The following is a 15,536-nucleotide window of genomic DNA, read 5'->3' as shown; positions in this document are numbered from 1 at the left end:
CAGTTGCTAGAAAAAAAAATTTAATCTGCCAATTTTGTTTTGTTCTTCTTTTATGTGGATCAAAAGATTTGCATTATTATCACAATGCACTGGAATATTTAATGTTAAAAGTTTCTGTGAAAAGCTAAAGATGTTGCAGTGTTCTCACTTCTGCAGTTTAAGCGATAACAGATCAAAACTGTTGAAAATACAGCAATCTGCCCACCAGCACCCAAGTGCACCATGCATGTGTGCAAGACAGGGATTGAGTCACACAAGAGTGATGATGAGACGTGATGTTATCAATCTTATCCATATATGTTAACTCTGTAGATACTATAAGTGGCTGTTAAAGGGAGGGGTTGCGGAGTTGTCTTGTTGGTGGTTAGGGGTGCAGTGGACTTGCCTTGTGGGGGGGAAGGGTGCCTTTTTTTTTTTCCATTTCAAACCCTACCTGAGTTTGTGGACATACTGTCTGCTTCCCAACATTATGAGCCTTAACAGCGAAAACCTTCTTTTTCTCCGTGGGAGGATGAATGTTACTCTGGGCCAATGGCTAGGAGGTGGTCTGGACTTAGCAATGCTATTCTCAGTACCTCTCTTTCTACTATGCAAGCTAACAGAGACAGAACAGCATGAACAATGCAGAGAGGGGAGAAAAGAAAACTCTTCCCCTGGCTTTGGATCTCTTGGTGATAGGGAGATGGGGGGAGAGAGGCAGAGAGGATTGACTCATTCAAAAGTAAAAGGCACAGGGGCTGGGGGGAATGAGAAATTGAAGAACCAGGTGTTAGATCCTGGCTAAAGGTAGGCAAGACTAATGACTAGAGATCAGTAGGCTGGATCAGTATCAGGGTCAAGAGTCAGGACCAGAGTTAAGTCGAAGGGCAGAGCTGGCAACAGTTCAGGGATTAGGCCATGAGTCAGGGCTGGGTATCAGGATACATGTAAGTGTTCCAGGCTTCAAGTGGGAATCAAGGTCCAAATCAGAGCTGAGGTCAATATTGGAAGTTCAGGAACAGAGAATGCAGGTTGTTATGACAGTTAGCTAGCGATCTGCATTGTTGCCTGGACACTTCCTTGAGTTTTTAGCAGGTGGGGAACTGATCAGATGCCATAAAGCTGCTGTCCTTTGAGCCTCTTGAAGTTCTGTGGCTTGTGTCTGCAGCAGGTCATGGGTAGGGGAGCATGAGTTGGTTATAGGTGGCACTGCAGAGGTGTTTGCTGCCAAGTAACTCTTTAGGCCTGGGCTTGCGACTCAATGGGCCTCGCATTTACCTTTCCCAACCCAAGTTTGTCTGGTTAGGCTACTTGGATGACTGCCACAAGGTCAGGGGCATGGACTCAGGAAGCTGATTGCCAGGATTGCTCTTGTGATAGCCATAGCCCTTCCAGTCCATCATGTATCAGTGGAAACCATTTTGAGTCAAGTACCTCATGGACCTCATACTTGTCATAACTCTGGACCTGCACTGGAGGAGAAGTGGTTGTGATTGATGTATGACTTCAGTAGAGAAACATAAAACAGTGGGTGTTCGTTGAAGGATCTGGGTAGTTGGAGCCAAAGAGTCATCTGACTGTGATACCAGTGATCCAGTTTGTAACAGAGCCATTTCATGCGGAATTATTGTGTGGAAAGCCGCACCTTCTGTCCCAAAGCAAATGGAGGGCCTTCCCCAGGCAGATGTTCCGTGCGTTGCTTGTAGTCCTTGGCATTTTCAAGATGTTGGACTTCATGGATTTGTTAGTCCTAGTTGGCAGTGGCAATGTTCAAAGAGATGGTGGGTACAGCTGAGTGGACACAGCAGGTGGCACCCAAAATCCATGTAAAATGGTCCACATTGTTATAGGCTAACTCACCTTGAGGCAGAAGGGCCAACCAATTATTCTGGTGGTAATTTGTAAAGCATGACTTACTCTCTGACTGGCCATTCATTTGTGAATGGTAAGCAAAGGACATATAAGCATGGACCTCGAGAAACCATATTGTTCCATGCCAAAATCATGACACAGATTTGTGGACCTTGGTCAGACATATCTGTTTTGAGAGTCTATGGAGATGAATGACATGTATCGCAAGGTGCTGAGCCATTTCTTTTGTGGAAGGCAGATGCATGATGCAGGCAAAGTGCGCCATTTAAATTGATCTTCCACCATGAGGACACATGAAACACAGGGATCTCAATTATAAAATGAAGGGTAATGGCTGCCCAGGGCTTAGATAGTGTTTCTGCAGACATTAATGTGCCAAGAGGCTTTGCAAGCAGCTTCCTGGTGGAAGCGCATAGCTCACAGGAGAATAGTTGGGGGCCAAATCTTTGGGAAAAGATTATGCATATTGCAATACAGGATGCATCTCTCTCAACAGCAAAGGCTTGCATTGTGTCAGGATGGATTAGCATTGGAGCACTGGTGAAGGCCAACTTGAGTTGGTCAAATGCTTGGTAAGCCTTCAGAGACCTGGTAAAGGAGGCATGCTTCTGGAGAAGCAATGTCAATTGGACAGTCTTGTCCCAATACCTTGGAATAAACTACCTATAAAAATTAACAAACCCCAGGAAGCGTTACAGTTCCTTGATGCCACCCAGGTCTGAAGAAAGGGACAAGATGTAACTTGAACCCTATTGAGTTGTACTTCTTGGGCTTTGTGTATAGGCTGTGTTATCATAGCTGACGTTGGACTGACTGAACGTGTTGAATGTGCTGCCCAGGTCTCAGAGAAGACAAGTATGCCATAACCTACCTTGACAATATATTGATCTAGGGTGTTATGAAACTCCTGATTCATGAAGTGCAGCAAAGTTGCTGGGATGCTGGTAATTTTGTTTGGTCTTACCATGTACTCTTAGTGACTGTACAGTTTGAAAGGCCTTTTTCCACTCATCCACCTGCATGAAACCACACCAGATTGTAGGCTTCTCACAGGTCAAACTTGGGAAACATCTAGGCTGATCATACATGATCCAACAATTCTAAAATGAGTGGGAGAGGGCATCTGTTTCTAATGGTTACCCAATTATCCACACACAAACATAGGATTCCATTTTTCTTTTTTAATGAAAAGAAGTGGCAGTCCCAGTGGTGGAGGTGGACGGATGGATAAATCCAGTGCTTAATTTGTGCCGGAGCTTGCCAGGACTCAGCCCTGGCACCTCTAGGCCTGACAGTTCATAGCAATGGCACCTTTGGGCTTGTCACATCAATTATGAAAGTAAAAAAAATTGCTTGAGCCCTGACACTTCTTTCATTACAAATTTAAGCACTGGATTAATCCCTTGGCCAAATACTTTTAGAGATGAAAGTGTAGAATGGTCAAATCTGGCTCCAACATTGCATAACTGTGATTGAAAGGTATCTTGGTCCCGGATTGCTGCTCCATTGGGCAGTCATGGTCATGGTTGGGTGGCAGTGTGTTGGCATTCTTCTTTTCAAAGAAATCCATGTAATCAATGTACTTGGTGGGAAGGGCAGGAGTGAATTCTGCTGGTGGTCCCAGCTGGCCACAGCCTGGACCTGAAGACTTCTGGGTAGCAATAGGACTTGGGCTGTAGGAGTGTGTGTTGAACAGAAGAATGGACATACTGGGTAAGACCAAAGGTCCATGTAGCCTAGTATCTTGTCTTTTGATAGTGGACAATGCCAAGTGCCCAGAGGGAATGAACAGAGCAGGTAATCATCAAGTGATCCATCCCCAGTTGCCTATTCCCAGCTTCTGGCAAACAGAGGCTAGGAACACCATCCCTGCCCATCCTGGATAATAGCCATTGATGAATTTATCTATCCTCCATTAATTTATCTAGTTCTTCTTCTTTTTTGAACCCTGGTATAGTCTTAGCCTTCACAGCAACCACTGGCAAAGAGTTCCACAGTTTGACAGTGAGTTTTGTAAAGAAATGCTTCCTTTGTTTTAAATCTGCTGCCTATTAATTTAATTTGATGACCCTTAGTTCTTGTATTATGAGGAGAAATAACACTTACTTATTTACTTTCTCCACATCAGTCATGATTTATAGACCTCTATTATATCTTTTCCAAGCTGAAAAATTCCAATCTTATTAATCTCTCCTCGTATGGAAGCTGTTCCATATGCCTAATAATTTTTGTTATCCTTCTCTGAACATTTTCCAGTTCCAATACATCTTTTTTGAGATGGAGCGACCACATCTGCATGCAGTATTCAAGATGAGGCTGCGAGAATCGGCGTGGGACAAGGGATGTGCTGGCTGCCACACAAAAAAAGGGGAGGAGGGAGAAGGTGACAAGACAGAGAATCTACCAGGCAATCTGAAAACTGATGGAATGGGGAGGATAAGGTCACCTAAACCCATTGGGAATGATGCTGAAAAAAGTGCAGGATGGGAAACCAGATACCAAGGTGATTGGTTGTGTTCTATACAGGTTCTTTTACTGCATCCAAGATAAATAGAGAAGTAGGGGGACAGTTATAAAGAAAGGAGGTTGGTGGGAGTAGTTAAATCTTGGGGATGGACAAAGAGCACTAACAGAATGGGAAAACAAACTAAGATTGGGGGAGGGGTATAAAACACTACTGGGGGGCATTTTCCATGCTGTGTCCTTGATTGCAGCCCTGATTTCTTCATTTACTAGTAATTGACAGTTTGTCTTTTTTCTTCTGAATTCTTTTTCTTTGAAGTCTAATTCTTCCACTAATGTTAAGCTCAGATACTCAGGGAATCAGCCTGAATAGGGTGTCTTAATTTCATGTCTTAATTCAGAGCTACATCATGTGGTATGAGTCAGCATTCTCTCTGAGTTTCAAGTTATCTCAAAGCATAACCAACACCTTTGACCTGACTGGCAAGAGCACGAGATATTACCGTACAGGGTTTGAATGTGCCTCAGGACTGACAGGGTAATGTGACTGTCATTATTGGCAACTCTAATGATTTTATCACAAATCTTTCAATACTTGTTTTTTTTTAATATAGTCCCAGCTCCTGGAGGCATGTTATCGCAGCTTTGATTGAAATCAAAGTTAAGTTTATAGAGCCTCCGGGCAGTGAGTAATTTGAAAACTGGGCACCCAAAGGTCTCAGTCAGGTGCCTAATAAAAAGAACCCAAGATAAACAAAAAACAAACCCGTGAGTTTTGAAATTAGGGTTGTCAGACCTGTTGTGTGGCCAGAATGGATAATATGGAGCACTTGCCTATACGGGGCTGTTTTGTAGTAAGATGGGACATTCTTCTCCTGGTTATGCTATGAGTTATTGGGTCACAAACTTTGGGAGTGGGGACACCTCCCCCCCCAATAACACTCAGACTGCTGTCTGAATGAGTGGTGGTACTTGTATCTGACATATTGCTTGTAGTTATTTCTTTGCCGACTCCTCCAGGACCAAACTTTACTTCTTGACTGCACCACTTGTACTATATGACTACTCCCCTTGTACCCGAAATGACCACTATGCTCTTTTGCAGCAGTATTAATGCTGCCATCAACATCTTACTTTTGTGGCTAATATTTACCTGTCAGTAACTGCTACATTTAAATATGCATGCAGGCATGAGAGGAAGGAAAACTGACCTGCTAAGCACACCACTTAAAATGATATTTTATTGCTCCAGTGAAGCAATGATGGCATCTTGAAGTGCTGGAGCTGCAGGTTGTTAAAAAGAGTCATATATATGAATACTGGTCTTATCAAGATATTAATTTAGTGAGGAAATTTCAAAAACCTAAAAATCTCAGGTGGGTTTAAAATGTATTCAGATTCCTTTCTCCCATTCCTAGTCGGTAATATATTCTTCAAAGCAATTTATATGCAAATATTTATTTGAGAAAGGTAGTCGATTGCTGGGATAAACATGCAAATTATACTGCACATGATACAGCATCAGTTCTTAAAAACAAAGGGTTACCGAGCTCTGCTTTCATCTACACCAATGTAAAGCCAGATTGGTTTCATTGAATTCATGTAAGAGTCAGTTATTCTGGCTTTACACAGGTATATCTGAGAGCAAGGCTCAGCCTAAAGAAAACTAGGTTTTCATATGACTATTTACCTGCCTATATAGTAAAATATAGGCAGGTAAATAGTCATATGAAAACCTGGACTTTGCTGATGACCTTGCACTCTTTTCGCACAGTAAACAGCAGATGCAAGAGAAGATCAACGTAGTGGCAGCCACGTCATCACAGGTTGGCCTCAACATTCACAAGGACAAGACCAAGATCCTTAGGATTAACTCCACTAGCAATGACCCAGTTACACTGAATGGAAGCCCCTTGGAAGAAGTGCAGTCCTTCACCTACCTAGATAGCATCATCGACCAGCAGGGTGGCACAGACGCAGACATCAAAGTAAGGATTGGTAAGGCAAGAGCAGCCTTCTTAAAGCTCAAGAACATCTGGAGCTCTAGAGAACTGTCTTTGGCAATAAAAATTCGACTGTTCAACTCCAATGTGAAATCAGTCCTACTGTATGGAGCTGAAACCTAGAGGACAACCAAAACAACCATCAGGAAGATCCAGATCTTCATAAATAGCTTTCTCAGAAGGATTCTCCAGATCCGCTGGCCAGACACCATCAGTAACATCCACCTCTTGGAGAGGACCTGTCAACTCCCAGCAGAGGAAGAAATCAGAAGGAGAAGGTGGGGTTGGATAGGACATACACTACGCAAGCAGCCAACTAACATCACCAGACAGGCACTGCGGTGGAACCCTCAAGGCAAGCGGAAAAGAGGCCATCCAAGAAACACCTGGCGACGTGACCTTCAGGCTGATAGCAAAAAAATGGGCTATACCTGGAACCAGTTAGAACGAATGGCCCAGGATAGAGGACTCTGGAGATCTGTTGTTGGCGGCCCATATCCCGCTTAGGGTGATGGGCATGAGTGAATGAGTGATAGTAAAATATCAACTAGGTTCCCCAGGGCGATAGAATCAAAGAGAACAAATGGAACCTGCTGAGACTCTGCTGTCAATAGAAATACTTTAAACAACAGGCAGCTCCCTAAGAGCAGGAGTTTGAGGTTTTCTGTTTTTATATGACCTTTTACACTTTTTTCCTTCAGCTATATGTAATGTACCTATAACTGAAATAGACTTAATTTAGTGACTAAGTCATGAAGCTGAAGAAAGGGAGTAGTAGGGCATATCCTAAGGTCTGGTCTAATCTACAAAGTTAAGTTGCCACTAATAACCTTGCATTGTTTCTCACTATGTCCTATGGTAGACAGACCATCAGGAAATCATCAGTTTACCTGTGGTGGTTCTTGTGCCTTGATAAATACTAGAGGATCATGCATCTTGTACTTAAAATGCTCAGGGCAAGACTACAGATCTATACAGGATCCATGCTTCTGTCAGAGCTGGTGGACAGTGACTAGTCCCACCTGGGTTTGTGGGAAACTGAAAATAGTCATGAAAATCATGGGATAGGGATATTATGGGATGGCGAACATTGCATTATGGGAAGTTGACCCATTGCTCCCAGTCACCCCAGTTAAGTCATTTCTACTCCACCATTTCATTACCAAAACTACTGATTGTGGTGGGTTGCATACCGGAATACCTACCCATTCACACCGCACTGTGCGTAGACACCAAAAATTCCTCACTAGTATGTTCAGCACCATTTCAAAGAGCCAAGTATTCAGATGTTAGCAGGGTTGGAATGAATTCTCCCTGTCAGTTAACTGGGAGGGGAGAGACTGCAAAACCAAACTGTATTTACATGAACACACCTACTCTGCTTAGATATCCAGCAGATAGAGTGGTGTGTTGCTCAAAATAATCAACTTTGGCTGGTGTTGGGTTACAAATCTCTTTAGTACTGAATGCAGGAGTAATGAAATGCTGTTTCCAATGTTGTCAGTACTGTATGAATAATGGGGAGCAGAACTGTGCTTAACCTGTCCTAAATGAGTGGGTCACCCTCAGCTGAAAATGAAGATGCTTTACACAGAGGTCAGCTGAAGAGACCTCATTATGCCAGGGGCTTGAATGCCAGAGCCCTGTGAAAGTAAGAGGGGTGGGGACAGGTAGTCCAACCAAGAGGTGGACCTTCACCAGGGTCCTTCCCCCATTGGTTTTACCTGTTCCTCGCTACTGTTCAAAGAAAGAGCTAAATAGGCTTCATTAGGAACCTCTTTGTTATTTTAGATGCTCAATCAGAGCTGAAATCAGCTGTGGAGGGATAGTGTTTCTTCCCAGCCTGCTAAAAGCTAAAAATCACTGAGAGCTGAAATCAGTCGAGATGGGGGACTGTTTCTGCCCAGCCTGCAAAGAGCTAAAAATTACTAAAAGACTGATGTACAGAGGTCACAGCAGAGAGGCAGGTGGCAGCAGAAGATGACTAACATTGGCTGGCGAATGAGTGGCTGATGAGGCAGTGAGCAAAATGAGCAGCTGGCTAGGCAATGAGGAACCGTGGCTCACAGGATGGCCAGCGGCCAGGAGCAGCAGCTGGCGGGATGGACAGCCAAAGCAAGCACTCACATGGCAGAGCAAGTGAGGTGCCGCCTTCTTGGGGTGGGAGGGGAACTCATACAGATGCATCACTGTCTGAACCCTGGGTCCTCACTGACCAAGGACAACCACTCTGAGTGGGATATGGTGAGGGACAGAGATGGTCACTCACAGAAAAGGAACTTTTGGTTGTAGAACTCAAGAACTGCTAAGAGACTGATGTGCAGAGGTCAAGGTAGAGGACAGCAGAAGATGACTGACAGTCAGCTGGCAAATGAGTATCTGGTGAGGTAGTCAACAGAACAAGTAGCTGGCAAGGCAGTAAGGAACTGTGGCTCATGGGACAGCCAGTGCAGAAGAGCAGCATCTGGCAAAGTGGCCAGCAAAAGTAAGTTCTCAGATGGCAGACTAAGCTACATGCCTTCTTTCCCAGGTGGGAGCTGAACTCACACAGATGCATCTCTGTCTTAACCCTGGGTCCTCTCTGACCAAGTACAACCACTCTGAGTAGGGTATGGTGAGGGACAGAGATGGTCACTCACAGAAAAGGAACTTTTGGTTGTGGAACTGAACAATATGAGGCAGAACACACTGCCCCACGCACTCCAGGGTGCATGTCCTGCTCACAGTTTTATGGTTATGAATCCTGCTGTGGCATTTTCTCTAAGTTAATGTCTGTTGACATCCCACCTTCCATTAAAGGTTTCTTTTCTACACTCAAACTCTGTGCTTGTGAGTGGGGGAAGTATTGCCTCTCAGAGATGCCTGGGATGGTGTGTAATTTTCCCAGGTTACTGGGTGGGGGCTCAAGTCAGTTCTGTGGAGTGTTGATGGAAAGGAACCCCTAGATACTGAAGACCTGGCCCTGGTTGCTGCTGGCTGCACTTGGCAGAAGGGTACACACACACACAAGCAATATACTTGGTATGCCAAATTAACTTGCATTGGCAAAATTTTGTAGCGTAGACGTGGCCTAAGTCTGGCATGTTCTTGTTTTTTGTTTTGCTTTAAAACAAACAAATCTAATATTTGGAAAAAATTTGAGCAACATTTAGATTCTCTCTCCTATGTTCTTTTTTTGTGTGCTGTTGTTGGATCATGGATTTTCACTGGAAAGGAAAAGGTTTTTAAGAATAGACCAAGAACTTTATATCTTTTGTTAGAAACAGTTGTAAGGTGTAATCTCTATATGAGTACCAACAGCTCTGGAATGCTTTTATCTCTTCATGTTCACCAGAAGGTATCATGTGCTAGGTGATGCACACATAAAAGACAAGAGAGTCCCTGACCCCAGAATTTCACAATCTAAAAAAGACAAAAATGGACATTCTTTGTCAGCAATGGAAATGGAATATTAGAGCTGGACAATATGTTTTAGATGTTTAGCTTATTCATCAAAAAAGCATTTTTGGGTTGATTGAAGTGGCTCATGAATTCATAACAAATTTGGCAAATTGTTTTGACTGTATTTCTGTTCAACCCAAAACAGTGGCGGGGGGTGGGGGGTGGTTGTTTTGTTGTTTTCAGATTTTTTGGTTCAATCACCAAAGTGAAAAATCAATGATTCTAAGCACCGTGGTGTATATAGCAACTATTTAGATTGTAAATTATTTGATGCAAGGACTGTCTTTTTATTCTTGTGTATATATTTACGCAGTGCCTAGCACAATAGGGCCTTAACCCTGGACTAGTGACTTCTTGGTGCTACAGTATTGGTATATAAATAACAACAATAAATGGTCCTCATCCACTCCTTGGTGACCTGATTACTGCAATTTCCTCCGTTTTGGTCTCAATATCCCTACATCACTACATTGTCTGTTTAAGATGTATCTGTTAAAATCAACTTCCTTGCCCGTTTGTTTTCACCACATCACCTCTCATTTTTAATCCTTCCATTCAGGGACAGATCCAGGCAGCAGCACGCTAAGTGCATGCCTGGGGCGGCAAGCCGCGGGGAGCGCTCTGCCAGTCTCCGCGAGGGCGGCAGGCAGGTTGCCTTCGGCGGCATGCCTGCGGAGGGTCTGCTGGTCGCGCGGCTTTGGCAGACCTCCCGCAGGAATGCCACTGAATCTGCGGGACCAGGGACCTTCCTCAGGCAAGCCACCAAAGGCAGCCTGCCTGCTGTGCTTGGGGCAGCAAAATACCTAGAGTTGCCCCTGCTTCCATTGGCACATTCTTTTCCTCATATGCCTTTTAATTTTTTTTTTCATAAATGATATATATATAAAGAATCTTTCCAGTTCAGCTTAACATTTTCTTATTTTCTTTGTAACTGCCGTTTGTGGATGGCTGTTCCATGTATTGTATGTTGGAGGAGGAGTTATTGATTCTGAGTGGAGTTAATGTTGTAGTTATGTTTTCTTGCTTGCAGGCATAAGCACTTTATAAATGAAGAATAAGAATATTATACCATAGTGTAAAATTTCAAGAACCTTGAAAATAACTTTCAGGTCTTTTTGTTTAATTGAATTTCTGGCAAGATTTCTCTACTTGTCTGAGCATGAAATCCCACTTGAAGTCATGTGGGAACAGTGCAAAATAGAACAGAGTCCAAACCTGCTCCCATTAACCATTGGTGATAGTGCTGATTTTGATTTAATGGAAATAGGGCTGGATCCAGAATGAGATGGGTGAAATCCTGACTACACTGAAGTCAACAACAAAACTCCAGTTGACTTCAATGGGACCAGGATTTCATTCATGGTCTAATATAGAATATTGGACTGGTGGGATATCCTGTATAAGAGTCACAGATAAAAAGGAGAACAGAGCAACAGGGGAAAAAACAAGCAAACCCCTGAAACCTTGAGATATTTCTTTTCCTCTTGACTTTAAGGAAATAGATTACTGTCAGCGGTAATCACATATAAATGATTCATTAAGCATGTAGCCTTATCATGGAATAATGGTTTATACTCTCATCTGAGAAAAAGAGGGAATTTTAATCCACTTCTAATTTGTTTTCCCTTGCTACAGAATCCTTTACCTTTTATAAGTAATCACTTTATCTGGTATGCATATATTGTGAGATCAGTTACTGAAAATGTAATATTATTTTAATAAAAAAATCATATTTTAAAATAAACATAAGCTAGGAGTAAAGGTGTATGCTACTTTCTTTGATGGCAAGTTTAATTCTCCCATTCAATGTTTTTTTAATGCCTCGTACAAGAGTAAAGTTACTGCAGATTTTACTGGCCCTAGAAGATGGCTGTGTTGCTGTTGGTGAACTTGAGAGAATTCTAAAATACAACTATCAGCAACTGATTCAAATCCCTTTAATTTTCTTTTAGAGCCTGGGGTATATGGGTCACTTACCAGGATCATCTAGATATACCTCACTTAGTCAATCCCCTGTCATTGTAAGGACTTTAGGCATTGGGGCACCTCAATCATTCCGGTTCTCTGCTCATGGCACAGCATTTTAGTTTCTTGAGGACTGTAATATTTTTGTTTAAATCAGGTCGTTGGGCGTGATGCATGAGTGTTGTGTGGTGGTGGTGGCTGTGATATACAGGAAGTCAGACTAGATGATCTGGTGGTCCCTTTTGGCCTTAAACACTTTGAATGGCCATATAAAAATACCTGCAGAGCCATCATTGTGACTGAGAAGAAAGCAGAGTTTCGGTGACTTAGAATCATAGGGTTAGAAGGGGCTGCAAGGGTCATCTGGTCAAACCCACTGTCAAGCTGCAGAATTTGTTGTATCTAAGGGCTTGTTTTAACTACCAGGGAGATTGTCACTGCTGCAATTGATGCAGAAGGGGTCAATCTAGCAGGTGTAGAGAAGACCCGCTAAATAGATAGCAGAGTGCTCTCCTGTCAACTCAGTACTCCAACTCCCCAAGAACAGAATGGTAAATTGATTGGAGAGCATCTCGTGTCGACACAGCACAGTGAAGACACCATGGTAAATCAACCTAAGCTACGTCAACTCCAGCTATGTGAATAAAGTAGCTGGATTAGTGTAATTTAGGTCGATTTACCCCTGGTAGTGAAGATAAGCCTTAAACCATCCAAGACAGATGACTATCCTGCCTCTTTTTGAAAACCTCCAGTGAAGGAGCTTTCAAAACCCTCCTAGGCAGTCTGAGCCATTGTTCTACTGATCTTACAGTGAGGAAGTTTTTCTTGAGGTTTAATCTAAATTTGCTATGCTGTAGTTTAAACCCATTGCCTTTTGGCCTGTCTTCTGGGGCAAGAGAGAACAAATTTTTTCCATCTTTTTTATGGCAGCCTTTCAAGTATTTGAAGACCACTATGATGTTCCCCCTTAATCTCCTCTTTTCCAAACTAAACATACCAAGTTCTTTCAGCCTTTGCTCATTTGGTTTATATTTCATCCTGTAGCGAGGCGGTGTGGCTCCCCTGCTCCTCAGGGAGGGTCGAGCCCCATCAGAAACCTAAGGGGGCGGGGCCACAGAGCAGCGAGCCCGCCCCTCAGAGGGTTAGGAGGCAACCCGGAAGTATAAAAGCTAGCCGTCAGCTCTCATTTGGAGCCCAGCCGCTGTCAGGATCAGACCTGCCAGAGGATGCTCGTGACTGGGAAGCTGCTGAGGCCCAGGGCTGTTGCCCTGACTGGCCGGAGCTTCCCCGCACCCACTACGACATGGAGCTGCCGGAGCTTCCCCGCACCCACTACGACAAGGAGCTGCCGGAGCTTCCCCGTGCCTGCTACGACGAGGAGCTGCTGGAACCGCCCCATCCCTGCTGTTATCCCGAGGAACCCCCGGAGCAGGCCTGGCTGGACTTCCCAGAGGTACTGCCGGACCTACCGCCCAGCCCTGGCCGGGAGGGGCCCATGCTGCTAGACTTCCCGGGGGCTGATGCCACAGATCAGGTAGACCCAGAGGGGGGGATTGGAAGTAGCCCGGGGGCAGCCGACTCCAGTCAGGCTGCAAATGTACCTGAACCCATGTCAGTGTGTTGCGGTCAGGAACCCCACTGACCGGTAGCGGTGATAGCCGCTACTAGGGCCCCGGGCTGGAACGCAGTGGAGTGGATGGGCCTGCGTTTCCCCTGCCACCCATACCCGGGTGGCAGAATCCCTCTCATCCCGGCCTAAGGAGGCCATCAAGCCTGAACTACTGACTGCTCCACCCTGAGCCACGAGGGTCGGAGCCCTTGTAACTGTGTGTTTGGTGCCCCGCCCAAACCAAGGGCTGGGCCCCTTTAACTGTGCCACTCCTCGGTCCTGCCCCAAAGGGCCTGAGCTGCCTGAACTATTGATTGCTCGACTCTGAGCCACAAGGGTTTGAGCGTTTTGTAACTGTGTATTTGATGCCCCGCCCAAACCAAAGGCTGGGCCCCCTTTAACTGTGCCACTGCTTGGTCCTGCACCAAAGGGCCCAAGCTGCATGAACTATTGACTGCTCGACCCTGAGCCACGAGGATCGGAGCCTTTATAACTTTGTGTTTGTTGCCCCGCCCTATAGCAGAAGGCCGGGGCCCCGAGTGATTGTGCCGCGTCGCTCGGCCCTGAAGAAAGGGGCTGACGCAGACGACGGGTATCGAGGCCAGTGTGGCTCCCCTCCTCCTCAGGGAGGGTCGAGCCCCGGCTGTGTGCCTTTACACAACCCTTTAATCATCTTGTACACTCATCTCTGGATTCTTTCCAATTTTTCTACATCTATTCTATATATCAGTGACCAAAATTGGCTTGGTATTTGCAAACACAGCTGTTTCTGTTCATAGTGATTTGGGGAAATATTTTGATTGGTTTTAATTAGGGTGGGTTTCATAGCCCCTGAATTTCACTTTGATTTATGTTTTCAGTTGAACCCCAAAACTCAAAATGTTAATGTAGATGAAACTTGGTGTGTCAAAGTCATGCAAAAGTACATCTTTGACATGGTATTGATATGATACAATAACAACTCACTTTCACTCAAAAGATGAATGCATCTGGGTTGAGTCTGAATTTGTAACAAGTCCCAAAAGCAGGGTTTAGACTGGGCAGTAAACATCTTTCATACCTCTATGAAAAAATAATTTTAAACATGTGTCCTGGTTTCTGAATGGACAGGAAAGATTTGGACTCAAGTGATGAATTGCATGTATATTTATGAATAAATCCTCCTTGAGTTAGAAAATGAAAATCTTCCCTGGATTCTAAGAAATAAATGACAGTTAGGGAGAAAATCCCCACGGTTTTGAGAAAAGGCCTTGTTTAAAAAAATTAACAATTGCTAGTGTATTTAGAAAAACTGAATTTCTACTTCACAAAAATTACATCTTATTACATTAAGCCATGCAGCATAACCTGATGCAATTAAAGATTTGCCATTGCAAGATTTCTGGCCTTATTGCTAGATCAAAAAGGGTTTTACATATAATCACACTCGTGGATGTTGAAGGACACAAATCACTAAAAGAGCCAGCAAACAAGTGTTAGAAATTCTGAATGGTGCTGTTTGAAAAGGACGAAAGAAGTGGGTAGAATTGGCATAGACTTGAAACTTTATTAAATACCTATGTGCTAAAGGGCTAGGTCAAACTATGTTTGAATGCTTCCTATTAGACATCCTTCACAACATGATGTTTGCTTGAGCAAGGTCCCACGTGCTGATAGGTGTGTTTGCTGATTTGATCTTCAAAGGTACTGAGTAAACCTAATTCCCACAGAAGTCAGTGGGAGATGGTCATTTTTTTTAAGACTCAGCCAATATATTTCTAATATTTCACCACAACTTCTTCATAATGAACCTGCAGCAAAAAATCACATAAAGCCAGTAAGATTTTTTGTGGATTTATTTTTATTAATCATGTCCTTAAACACATGTTTTCCCTTCATCTCATCCCTTTTGCTAAACAAACAGTTATAGACAAACCCCACTCCCCAGACTTAATCAAACATAAGACAACAGTTGTACAATAAAACTTATACATTTCAAGCTGATTTAAATGTAAATGTAAACATTGACATTACTGTTTGTGAGCTGAAATATCCTAATATGTATGTTTGAAATGCACCAATAAGCTCATTGGGTGATTCAGAAACTTTGACTTTGCCATCAGTCTTTATTAGTTGCAGTCATTGAGTTGTAATGTAAAATCACAGCAGAGGAATTCAGCTCAAGTCAAAGGTATTTACATGCCTATGCACTTAGTCATGTAGAT

The sequence above is a fragment of the Gopherus evgoodei genome, chromosome 1 (genome assembly GCF_007399415.2).
Source record: "Gopherus evgoodei ecotype Sinaloan lineage chromosome 1, rGopEvg1_v1.p, whole genome shotgun sequence".
Taxonomy (NCBI): domain Eukaryota; kingdom Metazoa; phylum Chordata; order Testudines; family Testudinidae; genus Gopherus; species Gopherus evgoodei.
This window is presented reverse-complemented; position numbering follows the sequence as displayed.